General features: G+C 38.2%; 1 pseudogene; it reads left to right on the top strand.

The window, feature by feature from the left end:
• Positions 1-5,386: 5,386 nt before the first annotated feature.
• Positions 5,387-5,992, top strand: LOC139436717 (immunoglobulin kappa variable 3-15-like; annotated as a pseudogene).
• Positions 5,993-10,025: the final 4,033 nt, after the last annotated feature.

The following is a 10,025-nucleotide window of genomic DNA, read 5'->3' as shown; positions in this document are numbered from 1 at the left end:
GGTCCCCTATTCCAGGACGACCTCATCTTAATTTAACTAACTCCAACTGTAGTGACCCGATTTCACATTCTGAGGTTCTTTGTGGGCATCAATTCTGGGTGGAAGGGGAGAGAAAAAGCTTCTGAAGATTCATTCTGCTGGAGGTCCAATGTCTCCTATTGTTAGTACTATTGGAAATTCAGTAAAAACTTCAATACTGAAGACAAATGTTCGATGTCTGTGATAACGATAGGAAAGTTTTCTGCAAAGCAAAATGTGGTGGTAAGAATAATTTTCTTTCCTATTTAAGAATGCAAAGATGATGAGATTTTTTTATTTGATTTTGGTAGAAAGTTCTTCATATTTTGATCCAAGAAACCTGTGTTATTCTAGTCATTCAAAGAGAAACTAAGCTGATCAAAATTTACAAATGTTTATATACATAAATATTATAATACATATATATTAAAATATATGTCTAAGCACACATATCTGTACACACATGCTCACACATGCACACACAGCATAACTGAATAGGGACTTAGACAATTTGATAATGAATAAAAACAAAATAATCCATTCCGCACATTCTCTCGTTGCTAAGTATAGTATAATTTCCAACAATTTTTGAGTCTTTGTTCAAACGCATAAAGTAATCAAGGTGCTTTCTATGTTGATGAACATTTTGTAAAGAAATCATGTAAATTTTTCTGAAATTATACTCAAAATTAGTTGGGACTCCTTAATCCCTTTATTCAAACAAGTGGGAAATTCCAGCTTGTACTGTTTAGCTAGATCCAATTAGTAACTGGAAGTTTTCAATCAGGTTGTTATTAAATATAGAAAACAAGAATAAACAGGGTGGACTCAATCTATGAATTTTGAAATTCCCTGATGCAAGTCGGAATATTTGGTCTGACAACGCAAGTAGATTTTCCTTCAGTTTGTTGGGTATGAAATTTTTGGCACCATAGGAGAGTTGCCAGTTTCTGGAGTCATTCATTTTCTGTATGTTTACCCACGTGGATTTCTGAAAAATCCCTGCATTTCTCACTGCATATTTCTTTGGATCCCATTTAAATGCGTCTGGTAAGTTGAGTGCTCACTTATCTTATTAAAGCAGTAAATGGTGATTGTGCACATGAAGTGGGAAAGGAAAATCAGCAGCACAACTTGACTGTTCTTTGAAAAATCCAATTTAAGAAAGAATCTAAGCAGAATACAAAGATCTAGAAATGTATTCCATTAAACCTATTTTCAGCCATGGAAAAATCTTTTTGCCTACCAGTGGGACACATACCCTGGTTGAAGATTTTGCTCTAAAGTACGTTTGTTTGGACCAAAGGGTCCAATTAAGTAGGAAAATCAGGAGTCAGAAATCACTAATTCAAGTTGTGCACTTGCCAAGTGAGATGCTGAATGTCTGGAGCAAGTGTTTTAATGTCACTGCAGATGGGGTCTGGCTTTAGAGTAGGATTATCTTACATGACCTCATCATTTCAGACCTCACTTGGTTAAATACAATGTTCACTCAACTATACAGATATCTCTCTCCACATGTTTTGTTAAATAAGTTTTTATTTTTAAATACTGTTAGATTCCTATATAAGTTGTTGAAGTTGTCCTGAGAGTCCCTGCACACGATTACCTACTTTTCCCTAATATTTACATCTTACATAATCATGGTACATTTGTCAATCTAAGAGATTTACATTGGTACAAATTTAGTACCTATACTCCAGACTTCATTCAGATGTATCTAATTTTTCACTCCTGTACTGTGCCCCTTCCGGATTCCAATTCAGGACACCACATGCATTTGGTTTCCATGAATCTATTATAGGATTATCGTGTGACATTTACTGAAAATGTCTTGGTCATTGCTAATGCATTGCTCGCATTTTAAGGGAACAGCATAATGTTTTATTCTGTACATCAATAGTCTATGCATTTAACAACAAATCTCATCATTTCCAGTTTAAAGATTAATTTTGCCTTCATATTAAGATTTTGCTAACACATTACTTTCATCCATTCCTGCCCAAATGAATTGAGCACATTCACTGGGGCCCTGTATCTGTACTGGGGAACAAGAATCCCTTAGATAATGTAGAATTGTTTGAGAACCTGAAGCATATTAGGTCTGGCTGCATATGAATTGTGCCTCATATATTGATCAGCCTGATTTCATGTCTGTAACAGCAGCACTTGGCTTGACTGCCCCCTGGCAAGTTCATGGGGAAGGGTGAGCTGTGCGTACTTGCTAAGTTGATTTTATATATAATTAACTGAGATTTTTTTGGTCACTTGAACAACAGGAGTATACAAAATTAAATAAAGCATGTAGAATTGTAAATTCTAAATAAATTAAAGCATAATACAGTTTATCTCTTAGATCAAGACAACATGCAACATTCCCATTTTGTCCCAGGTGAAAGGAATGAGTCATCTCGTCTTAAGCAAATGTGAAGACAGCAGCTTGGTTCAGGTCTACCTGGGATGTCCCCAGTGCACTGGCCTTTTACCAACAGCCCTGTCTAGAATTTCTTCAGCTGTCAGAGAACATGGCCATGGAAACAGAGGGGACAAGCTAGTTCTGCTCTTACCTGTATTTTCATAGCACAGTATTCAGCCCTGACCCTATGATATGGTAAACATCAGGAAATCATCTGTGGGTAAAAGTGGCATAAAGCACATCACATTTCATGAGAAGAAACATGTGTCAGCATCATTCAATAATGAGCTAAATGGGATGATAACTCTTGTATCTGGATTTATGACTTCCCTTTTCACATGTGGTTATTTGAATATATATATGTATATATTTATAACTTTACTCTTATTTCATAAATAATTAGCAATTTATTGGGTCAGAGTTTTGTAGATCAGTAGTCTGGGTCCAGTGTTGATGGTTTTCTTCTCAGGTTCCTACATGGTTAAATAGGGCTGCCTTCTGTCCAGAGCACAGCGGTCTCTTCAAGCTCATGGCATTTGGCAGAAGCAGTTCCTCAGGTGGCAGTGCTGAGATCCCGTGTCCTTGCTGGCTGTCAGCTCTCTCCTCCTAGAGCCTGCCTGCATTCCTTGACAAATGGTCCCCTGGAACTCCACAACCAACTTCAGATGTATTCTTCCATTTCAAATACTAATTATTTATAAATTTCTCTGGGCTCTTTCTCTCTGACCAGCAGAACAAGATTTAATGGAGCCCCCTTCTTAAAGTTAATAGATTTAATGATATCTGCAAAATCACATCACAGCAGCACCTGAACAGTGTGTCAACAAATGAGAGAAGGTGTGAATGTACTAGGGACTGGAGTCCCCAGTCTTTTTTAGAATTCCTCCTAACACAATGTGTTCCTTTTACATCACTTATCAAAGACTGATTGGGCCTAAATTGGATCTTTGAGATTGGGAGAGCATTTGGAAAATTTCACTTTTAAAAATCATTATATGACAGAAAGCTTGTTTTCCAGCTGCACTGAAACGTTAGTGGCTTCCACTGTGTCTGCATCTTTGGAGAGTTATAGCTTGTAAAATGACCCACAAGTACCTGCTAAAATGAAAAATTAATTCAAACTCTTGTTCCATGGATTCTCATAGTACATAACCTAATCATACTTCCATCGAATTAATATTCCCCTTGGAACATGCATGTTCTGCTTTCACACTCTGTTTCATTAGTCTTTCTTAAATACCCAGGACCATCTTTTCCCAAGTCCTGTTCATTTTCTGAAGTGCTCTGCACTGGGCTTTGAATTCCAGCCCCCTCATCTATTCACGCATTAGGTCAACTGTCCCCTACTTGAAGACAACATTTCCTTACTTCACATTTTACGTGGACCCCTCTGGCACAGTTACCCTTCATGACACGTCCTCATTTGTTATCCTGTCATCCATGATGGCTTTAAATTTTTGAATGTGTAAGAATGGGAAGGAAATGATATTGCACTGATGCAGGAAAGCCTATCAATTAAGTAGTAGAAATTCAAGCAAAATAAGCAAATTTAAGAATGTATATTAAATGCAACTTCATGGAAGAGGAGGAAAAAATAAAAGGGTGGAAAGAGCAAACCTGAATTAATTTTTAACATCTTCTAAATATAAATACATGGTGAACTAAGAACAGGGCAGATAACTGATAAGGAATGCCTTCCCTGATGATGTGGGCGTCTGCAGCACCATTCCTGAATGCTGGGAGGGGACCCCTCCTAAGGTAAAGTGCTCATAAGGAGACAAAGTACAGGAAATGAACTTATTAATTAGAATTAGAACAATACATGCCTTAGGTCATTCTCCATCAAGGAAAACCTCTTAGGAATTTTGGAAAAAGTCTGCAGGAAAAGATATACTCATAGTTGTGGAAGAATTTTTTATTCATATAATTGTTAAAGTGTCCTAAATTTTCTCTTACCTCTAACTGTTCGTGCAGAGGGTTGATCCTGAAATGGACCAGGTTCACATGGCCCTACCTTTCCTGAGTAACAGCTTAGCTCAGAGGAGGAAATCTCAAAGAAGCAGGTTAGTAATGGCTGCAGAAATGTTACTTGTTTACTCTGTAACCTCTCAGTAAAATGAATCGTTATACTTGTACCTAATTTAAGATCCTATGCCTAGAAGTGTTCATGATGGTGTTATTTGCATAATTCTAAAAGTATCATTCGTTTTGGGTAGGAATAAATGAAGAAATGCTCTATCAGACCTTTTGAACTGAAGCCATTTTACGTATGACCACTAGGTGGAGGTGTTACACTTCATGTCTCCTAATCACTACATAAGTGATTTTAGAAAGTGGTCGACTAAAATGATAGTCCTAAGGGTGACTTGTAAGTATTTGGTGACTCATTTCTGAGGGTAATACTGCACTAAGGGCAATGCAGAGGACTAGATTGGGATATGTTAAGTGAGGTTCCCTTGGGATGTTGAAGAAGAGATTCAAATATCTGTTTAAAATTTAGAATAGACTGAGATAGATGTACATACGTGCACTACATCTTAATCTATCCAATGATATGAGTATATTCCACCTAGGTTTTGGCACCATATTTATAACTTTTATTTAAGTTACGATATTACACTTACAAATGTATGTATTTTCTTACAAATTCCTTTTGTTTTCAAGATGGGCACAGTTGATTTGAAAGAGTACAATTGCTGATAAAATATTTCATTTTCTGAATTGTGCTGAATATTGTTGAAAATAGTGGTGCTAAGTTGATTAATTGCCTTTAGCAGGTGAGTAGTTACATTTCCTGTGGTCTTGATATTTTTATCTCCTTCCACTATTTATCTTTACAACTCACTGCACAGGAACATTTGCCTTTATACTCTCTATTGATTTGCATATGCTCCTCGGGGACTTGGTTGTCTGCTCAGAGCTCTATTAATGCAGTTTCCCTGGAGATGGGGACATCAGTCGGGTGAGCAAGATGATGCCACATTCCCAACTGCTCATCCTGCTGGTGCTCTGGGCCTCAGGTGAGAGGTTTAGAAGAGTATTATCTTTATAAATTTGGAGAATGCTTTTAACATGCAGAGTGAGGAAACCATTTCATCTAAAGCAGATCTGAATATATATGATAAATAAGAAAACCTACATTTAGATACCTATTTAGATACATATTTTATACATTCATGATTTAATGTATCCTCTATATTCTTTTCTGGTTGCAGGTACCAGTGGGGCCATCGTGATGACCCAGTCTCCAGGCTCTGTGGCTGCATCTGCAGGAGAGACCGTCACCCTCAAGTGCAAGCCAGTCAGAGTGTTAGCAGCAACTTAGCCTGGTACCAGCAGAAATCAGGACAGGCTCCTAAACTGCTCATCTATTATACATCAAACCGGCCATCTGGGGTCCCTGATCGATTCAGTGGCAGTGGGTCTGGGACAGATTTCACTCTCACCATCAGTAGATTCCAGCCTGAAGATTCAGGAGATTATTACTGTCAGCAGTATAACAGCTATCCTCCCACAGTGCTTCAACCTCGAACACAAACCTCCTCCCCAGAGCTGTAGGGCAGTGAGTCTTGCAGCATCAGCTGCTTCCTCCTCAAATCGACTTGAATATGTTTGCTTCCTCCATCTGTCTGAGAAACCATGTCCTTTAGGGAAGGGTACTATAGAAATCTTTCTTTCACTTGGTGAGATCAAATGACAGGGTGAATTGACCCTCTAGGCTAGGGATTTTTTAATATTTTATACCCTGATGCATTGATTCTCTATTCATTGTACATCCTTAATATTTAAAATTTTATCATCTTCTTTCCTTATCCCTTGCATCTTCTTCCTTCTCCCCCATCATCCTCCAACTCTGGTCCTTCCCAAAATTAAATCCTTGATCCTTCATATTCAAAACTTCCCCTATGGGAGGGCATTTAACTCCCTTACACATTTCCTTCACTGGACCCTTTGCCATCCATGCCTTTATTTTCATTGCCACAAAAGATGATTTGATTTCCTACTCTACCTTCTTTTTTTATTTAGATAACTATTTTCAATTCTTATTGCCATCAAATAGTAATTTTGTGTGCCTTAATATACTATACTATTGAAGAATGCTTAGGTTATAAGGGATGATGCTCAGCCAATGACATATGTTGATTTTAGTTTGGCCACTCTTCTGTGGCTGGAACTGAAAGCTCCACTCCCAAAATATGGGGGAGGAAGAGACAGTTGGGCACCAACTTCAGCTATTCATGATTAAATTCAGTGGACAAAAATATAATCCTAAGAACAGCTGAAGATCAAAATTGTTCAAGTGAGAAAGAGGCCAGTAGTTGGCATCTTAACTCTCTGCCTGGCAGAGAGAAAGCAGGGTGGACTGAAATTCACAGTGCTGGTGGGGACCGGCTTTGGTCCATCCAGGCCATATTGCAGGTCTAGCCTAGGCCCCAGCCCCACCTCTATAGGGAGGAAGCTGGGGCCTGTGGCAGCTTCTCTAGGAAATTACTGGCCAGGTCTCAGAGGCATGTGATCACCTGATGTTGGCAATGCAAGTCACCCAGTGCAATTCTGTGACTGGAATTGCAAGTTCCATTCCCAAAAAGAGGGGAGGAGATGTTTGGCCACTGCTTTCAGCTACTGATTAGGAAATTTGGCTGGCTAAAGTATAATCCTAAGAATACCTAAAATTTGAAACTGTCAAAGTCTGAAAGAGGGCTGTTGCCCTCCACTTTGACCCTGCCCCCAGAGTGAAGGGTAACAGGGCTGAACAAAAATCACATTGACTGTAGGAACCAGGTTATTTCACCCAGATCACCCTGCAGCCTTAGCCCAGGCTTCAGCCCCACCTCTTGCAGGGAGGATGCTGGCGGGCCCTGCACAAGTCTATCCAGGTAACCTCAGGTACATTAGGCTGGCAAACACTGAATAATCGGAAGTTTACCAGGGTAACTGTGGTCATCTTTGGACCCAAACTGCATAGATTGTTGCCCATACCTGCAGCTCCACCCCTACCCAAGGCAAGAGAGAAAGGGGTGTGAAGCTTCCTCAGTCTCTCTGGCAGCTACAGTCTAGGCCAGCACAAGTAGTGTTATTCCACAAAGCTGTGACTTTGTCCCTACCCCTGGCAAAGGAGAAAGTTGGAAGAAGCTTCCTTGGTGCCTTGTAAAATGAGGGCATCTTCACCCTCCATATCTTATAACACCAACTACATCCTTGGCTCCTACTACACAACCAGCAAGGCAGAAAGGGCAGGAAGCCCTAAACTAAAGTGAAAAACTACACCCAGAATAAATACTGTAGTAAGCCAGATGCCAAGACACCAACAAAAACTTATAATCCCCACCAAGAAACAGGAAACTATGGTCCAATTAGAGGAACAAGATAAGCCTCCATATTATATAAAGGAATTGAGACAACTTATCATATATGTTCAAACAAATCTTCTTAATAAATTCAATGAGGTGGCGAAAGAGATTAAGGATATTAAGAAGAGATTGGATGAGCACAAAATAAAATTTGAAGGCATACATAAAAAAAAAAAGATCTTATGGGAATGAATGGTGCAATAAGTCAAATTAAAAAATATTGGAATCATAAATAGCAGATTTGAGGAGGCAGAAGATAGGATTGGTGGATTTAAAAAATGGCCTCTGAAAGTGAACATACAAAAGAACAGATGAAGAAAAGAATGGAAAAATTTAACAAGACCTCAGGGAACAAATGACATGAAAAGTCATGCAAACATACATCTCATGGGTATCCCAGAATAAGAAGAGAAGGGGAAAGGGGCAGAAGGATATTGAAGAAATAATGGTAGAAAATTTTCCAACCCTATTGAAGGACATAGATATCCCTGTCTAAGAAGCCCAGTGTATTCCCATTCAAAATACTCCAAATAAAACAACTTCAGACATACTCTGATCAAAATTTCAAATGCCAAAGACAAAGTGAGAATTCTGAGAACAAGATAAAAGCAATGCAAAAAAAATTAGGATACCCAATAAGACAGAGGGCTGATTTCTCACAAGAAACCATGGAGAGAAGAAGACAGTGGTATGATATATTTATGATGCTACAAAAGAAAAATATCCATTCAAGCATCTTATATTTGGCAAGATTATATTTCAAAAATGAGCATGAGTTTAGAATATCAGAGATAAACAGAATTTGGGAGAATTTCTAAAGAAGAGACCAGGTTTTCAGGAAACACTAAAGGGTGTGCTAGAGCCTGAAAAGAAAAGACAGGAGAGAGAGGCCTGGAAGAGAGTCTATAAATGAATATTATATCAATAAAAGTACCAAATGTTAAGAGCGGTAAAAATAAAATATCACAGATAACACTCAAATAGGCAGGAATAAACTTAACCAATTATACAAAGCACTAGTATTCAGAAAACTGCAACTCAATGTTAAAAGAAATAAAAATGGCCTAAATAACTGGAGGAACATTCCATTCTCATGCTTTGGAAGATGAAATAACTTTAAGATGTCAACTCTACTCTAATTTATGTTTAGATTCAATGCAATCCTGATAAAAATTCTACCAGCATTTTTTAAAAATTGAAAATGCAATTATCAAAATTTTTTGGAAGAGTAAGGGGGCCTGAATAGCCAGAAACATTTAAAAAGGACAAGCAAACTCTCATCTCCAGATTTTAAAGCATGTTATCTAGCTATAGTGGTAAAACAGCATGGTACTGGCATAAAGAAAGACACATAGACAAATGGAATCCAACTGATGCTTCAGAAACAGACCATCACATGTATGGTCAAGTGATTTTTTTACTAGCCTGTCAAATCTACACATCTTGGGCAGAACAGTCCATTCAACAAATGATGCTGAAAGAACCAGTTTTGGCTAACTGGATATCTATAGCCAAAAGAAGAACAGAGGATCCATTTCTCACACCTTATCCAAAAATTAATTCAAAGTGAATCAAAAATCTAAAAGTAAAAGCAAGAACCATAAAGCTTCTAGAAGAAAATGTAGGAAAATATCTTCAAGACCTGGTGGTAGGTGGAAGATTCTCAAAGGAGATAAGAGGAGGCCAGGTACGGACTACTGATATTTAGTGTTGTATAAGTGTTTAATTAGCTTTACTGTATAAGTGTGGAAATGTATACAATGGATCATAATACATAGTGATTAACAGTTAATTTATAAAAGAAGATGTGGCTGAAAATGGCTGTCTAGGGATGTAAAAGCCAGTCGACAGAATGCTAGAGAATATTCTAGGAACTGAAAAGCATGGCAAACCAAGAGGTGGATGGAAACTGTGTTGGGTGGTACAAATGCAAGAATGTCCTTTGTTAGCTGGGGCAAATGTACATCATTATTTCAGGGTGGTGGGAATGTGGGGAAGCATGGGGAAAATAAAGCTGGAGTGAACTGTGGAATGTGGTTAGTGGCAATTATATACTATTCTTGTGTCTATGCCAAAGATGTTCTTTGTTGATAATGGGGCAGGATGCAAAATGTGTGCCAAATGTATACTATGAAGTGGTAATAATCAGATGACATTATCTTACCTGTAACAAATATCCCGCCACAGTATAATGTGTTGCTAAGGGTGTTGCTTGGACATTCTGCACATGCACATGATTG

Source organism: Dasypus novemcinctus, chromosome 17, assembly GCF_030445035.2.
Source record: "Dasypus novemcinctus isolate mDasNov1 chromosome 17, mDasNov1.1.hap2, whole genome shotgun sequence".
Lineage (NCBI taxonomy): Eukaryota > Metazoa > Chordata > Mammalia > Cingulata > Dasypodidae > Dasypus > Dasypus novemcinctus.
Note: the sequence above shows the minus strand (reverse complement) of the source record. Positions and strands in the feature narration are given on the sequence as shown.